Raw genomic sequence first — 16453 nt, 5'->3', positions numbered from 1 at the left:
CTAAGATCAGTCTAACCCTTCCCTCTCACATAGCCAACAGTTTTCCATCGTTCAAGAGTTTCCTCAAGTGTTCATAAAGTATCTGCTTCTACCACCAACCCTGGCAGGATGGTCCACACTCCCACAACTCTTCAAAAAAAAAGCCTTAGTTCTGACTCCCCCTCCCCCACCAATATTTTCCTCCAAGTACGTTAAAATGACGGCCTCATATTATATTAGCCATTACCGCCATGGGAAAAAGTCTTTGGCTATCCACTCAGTCTATGCCACTTATCTTGTACACCTCTATCAAATCACCTCACCTCCTCCTCACCCCCTCCTTTGCTTCAAAGTGAAAAGCCCTAGCTCATTTAACCTATCCTCAAGGTGTCTACACCAAGACCATCCAGGTACGTTGCATCCATTGCTGTTCCTTCTAACTTAGAAAAAATGAAAATAATGGAAAAGCTAAAACTTTCAACTTGGTTAAAAGATCAAGATCTGAAGCATGAAATGAGGTGACAATTCTGAGAGGATTCAACAGAGCAGATGTTAATGTTTCATCTCAAAAGGGAACCTACAGGCAGGGTAAGATGAATTACTTAAGGTGACAATTAGTGGGTTTCCTCTTCTGAAGGATGCAAATCTTCAGAACTCTCCAGCTGTGGAATTGGAGACAAAAATCTATTCAAGGCTGAGACATGTTATTGGAACTGGGGGAATCCTGGGTAATGGGGAACAGGCATAAACATGGAGTTAAGGCCAAGATCTAAGTAAATATAGCTTGCTCTTACTTTCATTACTTCTCAGACTTTACCCTCAGTCTGAACGCACACGTTCAGATGGATCAAATCTGAAGCTGAATTTTAATAAAATTGGGAAACAAAGCACGTCTGCAGTTTAGAGAAGCCAGAAATCAACTTTCACAAATTATCCCCTGGGGCAGTAGAGTGCAGGCTTCCTCTTTTACCCCTTCCTCTTTTACTCCAGCCCATTGTTCTAAACTGTTCAGCAAATCAATTGATTGCTTTGGAATTATCCCAGGGTGTCATTGCAATGAGTAACTCTTCAATTGAAAATGTCAAATTAAACTGTCTCAAAATATTTATCCCAGTCCAGTTTACCTTAGCTACATCTACTAAATCACCTCAAATAATTGTTAGCATCGATAATATACTGGCCAATGATATAAGGCAGACTGGGAGCTACTTTTGCTGACTTTTTGGATTTGTGGGAAATCAATATCGCTATAAATGAAATTAGAATCTGATGCTAATGAAGTCGATTCAACATCGAAAGAAGTAACTTGCAACACACTTTTCTGTTCTTTTAACATGAATGTTAAAAGCAGCCGTGCAATGCCAATCATTTTATTAAAAACGGTATTGTATTATGTTGGTAAAGCTTATGCAGTTTTCATAAAATGTTAAAATATCAGCCATATTAATTGGTAATCATTTGAATTACAGTCTCGTCTTCACTCCCAGGCAGTTCACTAATGTCACAGAACAATTGGAAAGAGCTTCAATTGCTATTAAAACTCCCCACAAGAATAAAGATAGACACTCTAAAACAGGGTTTCTCAACTGGGCCTCTATGAGAGTTTGCCAAGGGCTCCGCAAAAGGTCATGATTAAATAAACAAACATTTTTTTGAACTTAGCGCAACATTAGCGCTCACAGTGGTGGGCAGTGACCGAGCAGCCCTATTAGCAATCTCGTTAGAGGTCTCTCAGCCCAGTATGGCAGTAGGACCACGTTTATTTGGCTGAGTGCAGAGGGGAGGATGGTAGGCTGATAAGGAGTGTGAAGTGCGTTTACCAAGCATTGAATGGATTCACCCAAATTGGGCCGCGTTGTTGTGTCCTCCCTGTGTAAAATACACAGGGGTATTTCATTGACCCGTGTTTTGCAGACATATCTGATTGAGGAGATTTTTGAACAGGTGTGAGGTGGAGGACGACGATTCTAGGCCTAGCCCAACAGACAATTCTGATAAGGTTAACGATGAAGAATTACAAACTTCTGAGTTATTTCACTGCACCAGTGCAAACACGAACACAGTTCATCTTTATAATGAAAGCTACTTATCAATGGGTTTTACATGGACTGTTGATTCAAGTTGTCCTACTCCACTGTGCCTAGTCTGTGACAAACATACAAAAAGACACTCAACTACAAATCACAGCCATGACAAGTAAAACTGCTAATTATTTTAAACTCCAACTGGAATCTCAAAACAGAGGAAAATTTTGTTAATAAAGTCACAGTCAGTAAAAAGATTCAGAAAACAAGTTACTTAGTAGCAGAACTTATTACCCAGTAAGGGAAAAGTCACAGAGTTGGTGAGCATCTAATAATGTCAGCACCTAAAATTATAGTGGGTAAAATGCTAGGACAAGAGAAATTGAACAGTATGAGAAATTGAGGGTTTCATTCTCAGTCAGTAAGTTGACATATTGATGACATGTCACATGATGCTGAAGAGGTTTTGCGTGATAAACTGAGAAACAACATCTCCTCTATCCAGGTTGATAAGTCAACAGATTTCACCAATAAATGCCATGGTGTAGCACTTGTAAGATGGTGAAATTCAAGAAGACTCTTTCTGTTGCAAAAAGCTGCCCAAAACAAGCAAAGGAAGGCCAGGATGTATTTAATGTTTTGTCTTCATATCTGGAAACAAAAGGTCTGTCTTGAAGGAACTATGTGGCCTCTGTACTGATGGTGCCCCATCAATGGTTGGCTTCACGAGAGGTTTCATTCCTCTTGTAAAACAAAATCCTGACATTGTCACAACACACTGCTTTCTTAACAGAGAAGTGCTGATGTCACAAACTCTTGAAGGTGAAATGAAAAAAATTCTGGATGATGCTACAAAAATGATTAACCATATTAAACAAAGACCAGTTCACTCAAGAATGTTTTTTTAAAAAAACTGAAAACCTGGACAAAGCACACCAGTCTCCTTCCACATACAGAAATCTAGTGGCTTCGCAGAGGAAAATTTCTCAACAGGGCACTTGAGCTGAAAGGTGAATTGTAGGAGGACATTCAAGAAAATAATAGGCTAGATTTTGCTGAGTGCTTTGAAGATGAAGAATGGCTGCAGATTCTGGCCTACTTACCTGACATTTTCCATCACATGAACCAATTGAACAAGTCTCTGCAAGGCCCTGGAGAAAATATTTTGACTTCAAGTGACAAGATTCTTGGAATTAAAAGGAAACAGAATCTTTGGAAAAATCCCGTTGCAAAAGGAAATCTTGAAATGTTTCCACTGGTGCTTGGGTTTGAGAGTGAGGAATGGTATCAGAAAGTCTCGAGTCTTATTGAAAACCACCTGGAAGAACTGCAGAACAAAATTGAACAGATTTTTCCCTTCCTTTCTACATAAGTGTATGACTGGGTGAGAGATTCTATGAACCTTCTGCTTAGTCTAAGAACTTGACTTCGACAGAAGAAGAAGAACTTTGAGCTGCAACCTGATTGTGCACTCAAGATGAGATTTATTGACCTGCCCCGGAGAAGTTCTGGATTTCTGGGAAAGAAGAGTATCAGGAAAGCAATGAACATTCTGCTGCAGTTTTCAACTTTTTACATATGTGAGCAAGCATCAAGAGCAAAGATAGAAATCACCTCATTTCAGTTGAAGGTGAAATCCATGTGTGCTTATCTCAAATTCAACCCAGGATTTTGTATTTGTGCAGCATAAAAACAAGCACAGGTTTCACATTCAAATAGCTTTGGATTATGGGTTTTAGTACCTTTACTATTCAACATTGTCAATAAATTTTTTTCGTGTTGTAAATAACACTAATCAATTTATAACCTTTACTTAAATTAAATCTACTGAGCCTATCTTTAGAAAAGGTAAATGCCATTATCGTCAGCCAGTTATTTAACAGAAATTTATTATGTTTGCCTTACGAGTTTTTAAAATTCGTGAAAGGAAAAGAAAGGGGCTAATTTCAAGAAAGGCAAGCTAAAAATTAATTCTCTACTTAAAAGAGCATTGACAATTGTTTTTGAATTATTATATCTACAACTTACCAATCACGCTAATGTACAGTGAGTTGTAGATATAATTTTTAAATTTTTTTTTATTAATGAAGGGGTTCCCTAAGACCTGAAAATTATTTCAAGGGTTCCTCCAGGGGCAAAAAAGTTGAGAAAGGCTGCTCTAAAAGAACAGTTCAGGAGAATATCATCGGTCAGAACACGAAAATGACTAAGAAATGCAATACATAAATCATTCGTGCTGTCTGTCAATAATTCAACTAACTTATTTCATCAATAACATGCTCAATTTTGGTTCTTCCAGGAATATTTGACTCCAGGCCACAGTCCAGAGATCAAATGATTTTAGAGCAAGGCAAGGCCAAATAACTTTGACACCAAAGCAGGATTTGACCCAGTGTGGCCTCAAGAGGTTGAGTGAAATTGAAGTCATGAGAAATCATTGAAAATGCTCCATTGGCCAGAACATACTAAGGGAAACAAAAGGCATCTGTTTGCTGTAGATCAGTAATCTGTGAACCAGGGTGTCCGTTTTGCTCTAGCTGTGATCTTTTTTGTAAATGTTGTGTATAATTTATGTTTACTTTAGATTTTTCTTGCAAATGCTGCTTTTATGATGCTTTGTGTCAATGCTTTAAATAAGATTTTCCTTATATCTGTGCATACAACAATAAATTGACTTTGAGATGCACTTCCAACATGATTTTGCATCCAATTGCAAGTCATTTCAGATTCTCCCATATCCATCTTATAATAGTAGGTATTCACATATTCCATAAGTAAAACTTCAGACATCTTTAAGATGACAAGAGAAAATTAGACTAGATAACAGCCTTGAAATACACACACAATAAAACTGAATTAGCTGCTAAGCTATGTCTATTTAAATAAAGGAAGACAGGGAGTTTGAACATGTTCATCTTACAGCTTCTGACACCAGATCATTATCATCTATACAATTGGAACTGAAGTGGACAGTGCACCTGCAGCTGAGTAACAGTGAGGACTTGCTTAATGAAAACATGCCAAGTAAATCTTGGCAATACACTTTATATGTGGTTTCTGTGGCTGACAATTGTGAGCCTGCCAACCTGCCATGCTGGTAACACAGTATGTCAGTGTAACAGGTGCACTGAACTTGCAATGTAAAAACAAAACCTTGCAAGCCAAAATTCCAAACAATAATTTGCTGATGAAACAAAGTCCAACTTCCCCAGCCCACCTTAAATAAGTTGTGATCAGGCGATCTGTGTAATATATCTGGCGGTGGACCTTGGTCAATGCTGAGATTTTGTGAAGTTCTACAGTACCTGCAACAATATTGACAGGCTACTTTGACCACTATGGTGTATAAGACTGCAAAAAACACCATTTGTTTTTCTTTCCCCCTCTACCTGTTGATACGTTTTTAGCATTTACTGTTTTTATCACTTAGGAGAAACTTGAAGATGTCCCTGAATAACTACCACCATCAAGAACACTTACCATATCATCCCACACCCTCAATTTAGAAAGCCTGATCACCTGGCTGCAGTTCTACTCCCGTCATATGGCAGAAACTGAAGACCTCAGCACCAGTAGTGAGGACAAGGTAGGTGGAGAAGTGCTTCCAAAACTGCTTTGAGTCAGTAGACTGGACAACATTCAGGGATTCATCTTTGAATCTGAATGAGTATGCCACAGTTGTCACCAACTTCATCAAGACCTGCGTGGACGCACATATGCCTATGAGAACATACTGGACATACCCAATCCAAAAGTCTTGAATGATGCAGTCTGCTGAGGGCTGGAACTGTGGCACTAAGACTGGTGATCCAAAAATATACAAGTCCAAGTGGAATGCTATTTTAAGAGCAAAAAACAAATTCCGATTGAGGTTAACGATGGAATTGGATGCATGTCATCTCTGGCAGTGTTTGCAGGCTTCTTACAAAGTGCAACCTAACATCATGAATGGGAGCGATGCTTCACTCCCAGATGAGATCAATGCCTTACGATGCACACGTTGAAAGGGAGAACAGAACTACATCTGTGTGAATCTCTGCATTATCCGGTGACCCTGTGATCTCTAACTCATATGTCAACGTCAGAACATGTTTCAGGAGGGTGAACCCTTGCACGGCAACAGGCCCCGATAACCCATCAGGCACCGAAAACGTGCTAGCCAACTGGTGGGAGTGTTCATGGACATCTTCAATTTCTCACTGCTGCACTCCGAAGGTCCTACCTGCTTCATAAGGACAACCATCATATCAGTATCCAAGAACAGCAGGGTGAGCTACTTCAATGACTATCACCCAGTTGCATTTGCATACAGCATACTGTGATAATGTGCTTTGAGAGATTAGTCATGGTCACAATCAACTCCTGCCTTAGCAAAGACATGGACCTAATGCAACTTGGCTGTCGCCGCAATGGTCAACAATGGATGAAAACTCTTTGGCTCCTCACTTGGTCTGAGATCACTTGGACGATAGCAATACCCACATCAGGGCTGCTGTTTATTGATTATAGGTCAGATTTCAACAAAATCATACCCTTAGTTCTAATCAACAAGCTCCAAACTCTGGGCCTCTCTACCTCTCTCTGCGACTGGGTCTTTGACAACCTCACCAGGAGACCACCAGTGCAAAATGGAAGTGACATCTCCTCCTTGCTGGCAATCAACATAGGGAGACTTCAAAGATGTGTGTTTAGTCCAAAGTGATGGATACAGCCCAGTCCTTTGCCATTGGGCAAATCTACATGGAGCACTGTTGCAGGAAAGCATCATCCATCATCAAGAACCTCCACCACCGATGTCATGCTCTCTTCTTGCTGCCATCAGGAAGGTGGACCAGGAGCCACAGGGTAAGTTCAGTAACCGTTATTACCCCTCACCCATCAGGTTCTTAAACTAGAGGGGATAACTTCATTCAATTACACTCACCCTATCACTGAACTGTTCCCCACAACCTATGGACTCACTTCCAGTGACTCATCTCGTGTTCTTATTATTTATTTTTCTCCTCCTTTCATATTTGTGGTTTGTCGTGTTTTGCACATTGGTTGTTTGTCATTCCTGTTGGGTGCAGTCTCTCATTGATTCTATTGTGTTTCTCATGTTGACTGAATGCCCACAAGAAAATAAATCTCAGGATTTTATAGGCTGACATCATGTACTTTGTTAATACATTTACTTTTTACTTTGAATTTGATCACAAGAGAAAACATGCTTATTACATCAACCATGTCTATGCCGTCTCCTTGGAACTATGTTTCAATAACTTCTAAACAACAGCATGCACAAACTGAGCCCAAGCTTTCCTTATAACACTCCAGCCATTACTACTTACCAGTCTAGTAACCTTCACTGAACTACTTCCAACATATCAACATGATTTCTTAAGATCAACACTGTACTTGGTTCTCCAGAGGCAGCATTACAAAGGCCCTACATAACTAAAGCATAATCTCCCTACTTTTGTCTTCAATTCTCCTTACAATAATCAACAGCAATCTGTTGGTTTTCTAATTGCTTTCAGCACCTGCAAATTTTGTAAATCATGCATTAAGACATTCAGATCCCTCCATCTCAGAGCTCTGTAGTCTGTCATCAAGGAGGTAATGACTTCTTTTTAAAATTATCTTTACTGCCAAAAACCTGCATACACACAATGGGTAGAAAGCTTCACCTGGAAAGAGCAGGCAGGTCTGTCCTTATATCCTCAGACTCCTGCTGAAATATTACATCTTGCTGAGTCACCAAAGCAATTTCCATGACCACCAACAGGAAATTTTAATCTACAGATTTATTAGGTGGACCTGTACACCTGCTCCCTAATACAAACATCTGATCAGTCAATCACGTGGCAGAAACTCAACACACAAAAGCACGTAGACAATGTTCAAAGTAAGTTTAGCTGAATGTATAAATTTCACCAAATACAACGCCGAGATTCAATTTCTTGCAGGTATTCACAATAAATACACGAAACACAGTAGGATCAATGATAGACCGTCCCTAACAAGACAGCCATTCAACCAATGTGCAAATACGGAAAGAAAGAAATGGAAATATTATAATACCACCTCAGTTATCAAAATAATCTGAGGGCGACTCTAAGTCCTCTGTGGTTTTATCTAGCTTTAAACCCACTAATTTACTGAATTGGATGAAATTTGGCTATCAAATCAGACAACCAAACAAATTATACCTCGACACACCTTCTATACATGGACAATTTGAAATTATTTGCTCATTCATCAGTAAAGCTAAGCAATTAATTCAAAAAAAAATTTAAAAAGATACAAGCATTAACTTTGGAGTAGAGAAGTGAAGAATATGAAACATAAAGGTGCAATAGAGCTAGTACAATATAACAGAGAAGCAGGTAGAATAGTAGAATACAACCAATTGCTGAATATGAAGCAAATACTTTGTATATCAACAAGCAACGAAAACAGAACATAGTGTGATAAAGGGAACACTTCCAACAGAATTTACTTCAACGCTTAAGAAAATCTGCCAGAGCTCAATAGTAAAAATATAACAAGGGCAATAAACACTTTTACTATACTCATATTAACATATTCTTTTGGCATATTATCTCAGTCCAAAACCAATCTGGAAAATTTACAAAGAAAACTAAGAACTGAAATGACAAATTGTAGAAAGCACTATGCGCACTCAAATGTGCTTAGATTCACACTACCTAGTACAGAAGAGGGAAGAGGAATAACAGACATAGATAACTTGTACAACAGTCGGATAAAACTTTCACTAATGAAAACAGAATTCAGCACTCCAGGCGAGTCTATGCAATTCTGAGAAGTACACATCACTCAACATAAGTGAAATGAAGAAATCACTACAGAAGAAAAAGTTAACCAATGGAAGACATCCCCACGATCTGAGCAGTGACAGTGGGGTCCCTTGCGGCAATACAGGACCACGTGGTTAACACAAAAAAAATCAAAAGTACATGATAAAAGGTCAACAAATTCAAGACGATAAATGCAGAAAATGCCAAGAGAAACCAGGATCAATCCAACACATTACAGAATACCGCAGCAGATAATCAGATTAACTCAATCTGATTACTTACACAGGCACAATCAAAAAGCAAATATCATTCACCAAAATCTTGTTTTAAAATACAAACTCAAAGGCACCATACCTTACTAGAATTACATAACTGCTCAGGTTTAGAGTCAAGAGTCCTATATTAAGACTGATGCTTTATTACAAATAGGACAATCCATATAAAATCACAGGATAACTGACTAAATATAGTCATCGTAAGCATAATATATAGAAATCCACAAGTGCATACTGTAAATTCAACATATTTTGTGTTTATTTTTAAAATGCTTCAATTTATTATCAGATTGTATAAAGAAGAAATTTAAAGACTACGGAACATGAATAGGGTATACATTGTTCCAACAGTAATATCTAGAACATTTCTGCACAATAACATTAAACATTTTGGCCTACATAGGAATATTTATCAAAGTCTCCAAAAAGTCACAATACTAAACATTTCAATAGTCTGAAAGTTCCCAGCAATAGAGAAATGAGTGCGCTTGGCTCTGCCCGTAGATCATTTGAGCTGAGAAAAAGATATATAATAATATATAAACAATATATATTATTATTGAGGCCACAAGATGAAAAGTCCTTAAAAGTGTGTCCATAGGGCATGGGAACAGTACAGTGCTGGGATGTGTGAAGTCTAGTGAAGCTATTACCTCTGATCCAAGAGCCTGATGGTTGAAGGGTAATAGCTGTTCGTGAACCTCATGGTGTGGGTCCTGAGGCTACTGTATCTCCTTCCTGATGGCGGCAGTGAGAAGAGAGCCTGGGTGGAAGGAGAGGACCTTGGCAGATCCTCCACCTGTAGTTAATAATCAGCTCCTTGCTCTTGCTGACATTAAGTGAGGTTACTGCTGTAACTACTCTGCCAGATTTTTAGTTTGCCTTCTATTTGCTGTCATCTGACATTAGAGATGTGCTTAGCCTCACATTCATAAGTATAAAGTGAGTAGAGCAGGGGGCTAATTACACAGCCTTGTCGTGCACCTATGCTGATGGTGAGTATGGAGGAAAAGTTGTTGCCGATTTGAACTGAATGGGGTCTGCAAGTGAGAAAACAGAGGATCCAGTTGCACAAGGAGGTATTGAGGCCTAGGTCTTATTGATTGTGTATTATGAAAGGGATGGTATTATTAAATGATAAGCTATAGTCAATGAAGATCATCTTGGTGTGTCCAGATGTTCCAAAGTTGAGTGAAGAGCCAATGAAATGGCACCTGCTGCTGACCTGTTGTGACAGTAGGGAAATTGGGAGTGGGTCCAAGGCACTTCTCACCAACCTCTCAAAGCACTTCATCACAGTGGATGTAAGTGCAACTGGATGACAGTCGCTGAAGCTGGTTACCACATTCATCTTAAGCACCAGTATAATTGAAGACTGCTTGAAGCAGGTGGGTAACAAGATTTCAGTGAACACTCCGGCCAGCTCAGGTCTTTAGTACTCTGCCAGGTAATCCATCTAGGCCAGATACTTTCTGTGGGTTCACCCTCCCGAAGGATGCTGTCATGCCGGTCTCAGCAATGAAATCTCAGGTTATTTGGGTCATGGTCAAGAGGTTATGTTGTTGCTTAGACCAAATATCAGAATGGGGAGGAAATGTGACACAAGTAATTTAGACCACGGAATGATTGTTGGTGCCAGGTGGGGTGGACCGAGAAACTCAGAAGTTGCTGATCTCCTGGGATTTATTTAATCTCCCCCTCCCCCCACCCTTCTTTAAAAAAACACACTACAGTCTCTAGAGTTTACAGAGAATGTTGCAAAACACAAAAGGAAAAAAAAATCTAGCGAGTTGCAGTTTGTGGCTAAAAACACCTCGTTAATGAGAGGGCTCAGAAGAATGGCCAGACTGCTTCAAACTGACAGGAAGGCAACAATAATATTGTGTGACAACAGCGGTGTGCAGAAGAGCATCTCTGAATGCACAACACGTCAAATTTTGAAATGGATGGGCTATAGCAACAGAAGGCAACACCTTCAGTTCCACTTCAGCATCTAATCAGTGGCCAATGAATGCATATTATATATGCACATGCATACATTATTGTATATTCGGATGTTTTGCGGTATACATATTTACCAACTCTGTTCTTGAGTTGATGTACCAGCATTAGCACCATCTACAACAACATTGAACAACTCCCCACAGAATAACATGCTGTGATATCACTGGATACTCAGTTTTGAAAATAGAACTGACTTTGACACTAGAATACCACAGCACAGTACAGGCCCTTCAGCCCTTGATGTTGTGCCGACCCATATATTCCTTTTTAAAAAGTACTAAACCCACACTACCCCGTAACCCCCTATTTTTCTTTCATCCATGTGCCTGTCCAAGAGGCTCTTAAATACCCCAAATGTTTTAGCCTCCACCACCATCCCTGACAAGTCATTCCAGGCACCCACAACCCTCTGTGTAAAAAAACTTACCCCTGATGTCTTCCTTAAACTTCCCTCCCTGAACTTTGTACATATGCCCTCTGGTGTTTGCTATTCGTGCCCTGGGAAACAGGTACTGGCTATCCACCCTATCTATGCCTCTCATAATCTTGTAGAGCTCTATCAAGTCCCCTCTCATTCTTCTATGCTCCAAAGAGAAAAGTCCCAGCGCTGTTAACTTCGCCTCATAAGACTTGTTTTCCAATCCAGGCAACATCCTGGTAAATCTCCGCTGCACCCTCTCCATAGCTTCCACATCCTTCCTATAATGAGGTGACCAGAACTGAACATAAGTGTGGTCTCACTTAGATAAAGATTTTATCTTTAATAGGTTATAATCCATGATACTGCATCCCTGCCTATGTTCAGGCACACTCGGTACATTTTAGCATGACGCTGGTTCAATGCTTCCTTCAAAACACTCAGGATCATCCTGTTCTCTAGATGTAATAAGATCTGGATTTGTGAACTAACAATATCCTGGAAAATTTTGGCCATGGTAAAATTGGCGAGGATATAACTGTTTCTTGTATCCAGTGGTACACATGCAAGTCATATGTGATAAATCTAGATTTTGCCAACTGCGCATGCATATCACAAAGGCTACTTGAGGATATTCTTTGTCAGCTGCCTGATTTGCTGTTATGCAGTCATCGCACATTTTACAACCTTTTCTGTTTTCATTGTAACAATAGGAATTGTGCAATCACTGAGAATTACTTTGACTAAACCATCACACAAACCCCAAATGTCAAGCTTTTCAACCAACGGGAGATTGCCCTTGGCTGAATACCTGCACTTATCTATACTTGCCTTTTATGCAATGACTTCACTGTTGATATCATTAACACAACCCCGCCAAGCAATCTTATTATCCATGATAATGCTGATTACATCCTTTTAATTCAGTTTCAGTTTGCAAGCCAATTATTGCCCAAGATCAGATGTTTAGCATAATTCACAACTGTGGGACCCTGGCCATCACTGGATATCGTGCAGTGCATCCAGCCCTGACATTTAACAATTTATTCCAGTCAGATCCAAGACTTGCCTTGTCCCTTTTTAAGAATAGGTGACCAGAGTGGTCCTCATTTTTGGAATAATCCACAACTAAGTTATGGATTAGGATAATATAGGACCTTGTGGGGGGAGCGGGATTGTTAAATTGGGAAAAGACTAATTACTACAAGATTAGGCAGAAACTGCCAACAGCGGATTGAACGCAGCTGTTAATGGGCAAGTCCACATCCGATGTGTGGGAGTTGTTTCAAGGCCAGCTGGTCAGATTTCAGGGCCAACACATTCCTGTGAGGAAGAAAGGCAAAGATGGCAAGTTCCAGAATACTGGACGATGAGAGATGTTGTAAATTCAGTCAAGAAGTAAACTGAAGCATACAGAGTGTTTTGGAATCAAAAATCAGACAGGTCTCATGTGAAATATAAAGGAAACTATTTAGAACAGGGAGTGAGGAAATCTAATTTTTTAATCCAATCTAACTAATCACTAAGAAACCCATGTGCCTTAATCTTCTAGAGCAGGCCACCATGTTGAACGCTTTAACTACAATCCATGCAAACACCTTCCATTGCCTTATGCTCAAGGCTTTGTTATCCCATTCAAAAACATTCAAGCAGGTTCACAATATGTGAACAGCCCCAGACAAAGCTATGTGGACTGTCTATGCAAGTCTTAATACCAAGAGTCTTCCTCTATAATAGTGGTCGCCAACCGGTCGCTCCTTCACACTTTCCCAGTAGATCCCAACAAAAAGATGAAAAATAAATACACAAATACATTATGCCTGATAAACCTTTTGATGCAAATATGTAGTAACTTCTACTTTGAAAAAGGACCACTTGACAACTTCATGCCCAAAAGGAACAACTTTATCTAGGACGGTAAAACGATAATCGCATACAGACGTTATCACTAATGCGCCGGTACGGGCAGAAAAGACCGGAAGGAAAACCCCGCAATCCCGGAAACAATCTCTCTTTACAAACAAGTTTTCTGTAGCAGGAGTATTGCTACATTACCATGATCCTAATTGGTATTAACTTATCTTTATAATACTCACATTACAACCCTTCTCCCACTTTAAATTCCAACATTCCCCAAACGTACAAGAAATGGGAAACAAAAACAGTGGTGTCATTAGCTTTGTGTACCCCTGAAACTTGTACTAGTGTCTCAGTAAGTTTACCAATACCAGGAAAGTTGAGGAGCTGAAATCAGGGTTGAACGCCAAGCAAACATGCTGCTCAGAGGACATGGATCGACAGCATTAGAGGACTTGTCACTCTGTGAATATTTTTTTTAATGACAGTTTGATGAATCCCTGGATGTAATGCAAACAGCTCAGCTTGCTGTATTTGTCGGAATGGCTTTCCGGGATTTTACAAAAAAGGTGGACTTGCTCACTCTTTTGCACTTCTTTGAGAACAAGAGGTGAGGGTATTTACAATGAGTTTTAAAAAAGATGTCCATGAAAATGACATCCCCATTTATAAACTGGCGGCAATTACTACTGATGGGGCCACAGCAATGTACGGTGTGTGCGTTGGTTTTTATAGCACTGTGCCGTAATGACCCTGATTTTCCCGACTTCCTGGATTATCGCTGTGTGATTCATCAGCAGCCCTTGGCTGGGAAGGTCGTGGACTTTTCTGATGTAATGACACTGGTGGTCAAACTGATCAACTTGATTCGATCAAAAGCGCTTCAGCACCACTTGTTCAAGGCGTTACTGGATGAGCTCGATGCCGCTATGGCCTGTTTGATAGGCTAGTTACAGTGTTTTCTTGGTTAAATTAATTTGAAAGTTTGACAAAAGCACTTTATGTAATTAAAGTACAATTAGCCCAAATAAAGGGCTTCAAGTTGGAAGTACAATCTGAGCTGTTGTTTCTCTAAACGATTTAGTAGGTCGATCTTGCCTTTCACTAAGGCAGAGGTAGGGGGTCTTGGGTTTAAAAAGGTTGGTGACCACTACTCTATAATATCTTTACCATTGATGGAAGGTTACCAGCCCTTAATTTGCTGGATTTTCCCTATTGTCTTCTTAATCAAAGGCACTATATTGGCTATTCTCCGGTCCTCTGGGACTTACCTGTAGCTGAAATGGATACAAAAATCTGCCAAGGTCCCACCTACTTCTTCTCCTTCCTCAATAATTTGGGGTAGATCTCATCAAGCACTCTGGGCCTTCCTGTCCTTCAAGAGAGCAAATGCTGCTGCCACCTCAATATCAACATGCCCCAGGATATTAACTATCCTCCACGGCTTTCTCCATAGTGAAATTCTCCCACATTGATTGTGGGACTTATGCAAAGCTAACATTATGCTCACAGATGGACAATTTAATGTTGAGGCCTACTTCCTTCTATTCACCAGGTCAGGAAAAGGCCCAGAACCATTTCCTTCTCGCCTGGATATTGTGAAGTTTGCCCATTCTCTATCACTAACTGTAATCCATGCAAGGTGAATTTTGTATACTGTTTGAATTCTGATAAATTCTACTTCACATGAATTAAGGCCATTGGCACATCAAACAAGGACATGTACTTTAGGCCAACAGGAAGACAATCCCTACAAGTCATTGGACATAAACCTATGTCAGTCTGCACGTTGACCACACATTTACAGAACTACAGTGTTGGGAAATGTACAAAGATACATGTTGGCAAAAGGAACAACAGTGCGGACTATTACCCAAATTGGGAGAAGGTTCAAACTTCAGAGGTGCAGAAGTTCTTGGGAGTCCTTGTGCAAGACTCCTAGAAGGTTAACTTGCAGGTTGAGTCAGTGGTAAAGATGGCAAATACAATGTTGGCATTTATTTCAAGAGGAATAGAATGTATAAGCAAGGAGATAATACTGAGGCTTTATAAGACACTGGCCAGGCTGCACTTGGAGTATTGTCAACAGTTTTAGGGCCCTTATCTCAGAAAGGTTGTGTTGTCTTTGGAAAAAGTCCAGAGGAGATTCACAAGGAGGATTCCAGGATTGAAGAGGCTAACATACAAGGAGCGTTGCGCAGCTTCTGGCCTGTACTCACTGAAATCTAGAAGCATACGGGGTATCTCCCTGAAACCTACCGAATGTTGAAAGGACAAGATGGGGTGAATGTGGAGAGGATGTTTCCTATGTTGTGAGCATCCAGAACTAGAGGGCACAACCTCAAAATTGAGAGATTTAGAATGGAGGTAAGGAGGCTTTTCTTAAGCCAGAGTGTAGTGAATCGTAGAATGCTCTGCCCTGACAGACTTTGGGGGAGGCCAAGTCCGTGGGTATATTTAAGGCAGAATTTGATAGTTTCCTGATAAGTCAGGGCATCAAAGGATACGGTGAGAAGGCAGGTGTATGGGGTTATGTGGAATCCAGGATCAGCCGTGATGGAATCACAGGGCAAACTTGTTGGATGGAATTGTCCAATTCTGCTCCACCTTTAAATTCACCCACACTAATGCCTTTATACAGCTGATGATTTTACACAACTGGCAATACCTAGCCAATGAAAAAGGTGAAGGAAAATTTTTAATCAAAAGTTAGATACCAGAGAGTAAATTGCATAATCTAGGGGGGAAAAATCAGCAGTACATGGGCACTATTTAAAAATAAGTGATGCTTTAATTGTACCTCATCTTCAACAGACCCTAATCTATTGCTTCGCTATCAGAAAAATATTTTGGTCTTGGGAAGGATTCAGCTTATAGGGTGAACAAAAGCAATTTCAGGTTGATTCATTCCCGTTATGGATTCAGAACCTCTGGGGCAATCAGTCAAACATTTGGGACATCAGGAGTAAAACTGAGAAATGCTCCATCAAGAGAGCAACCCTCCCACCATTGAGGGCATCTTCAAGGGGCAGTGCCTTAAGAGGTAGCATCCATCACAAAGGACTCTTGCCAAGCCCTCTTCTGATCGGGGAGCCT

General features: G+C 40.1%; 1 protein-coding gene across 3 annotated transcripts in view; it reads right to left on the bottom strand.

Moving 5' to 3' along the window:
• Positions 1-16453, bottom strand: part of pcsk5b (proprotein convertase subtilisin/kexin type 5b) — a 327069-nt gene that overhangs the window by 216816 nt on the left and 93800 nt on the right. The gene's annotated exons all lie outside the window — the stretch shown is intronic.

This window comes from Hemitrygon akajei, chromosome 2 (assembly GCF_048418815.1).
Source record: "Hemitrygon akajei chromosome 2, sHemAka1.3, whole genome shotgun sequence".
Lineage (NCBI taxonomy): Eukaryota > Metazoa > Chordata > Chondrichthyes > Myliobatiformes > Dasyatidae > Hemitrygon > Hemitrygon akajei.
Note: the sequence above shows the minus strand (reverse complement) of the source record. Positions and strands in the feature narration are given on the sequence as shown.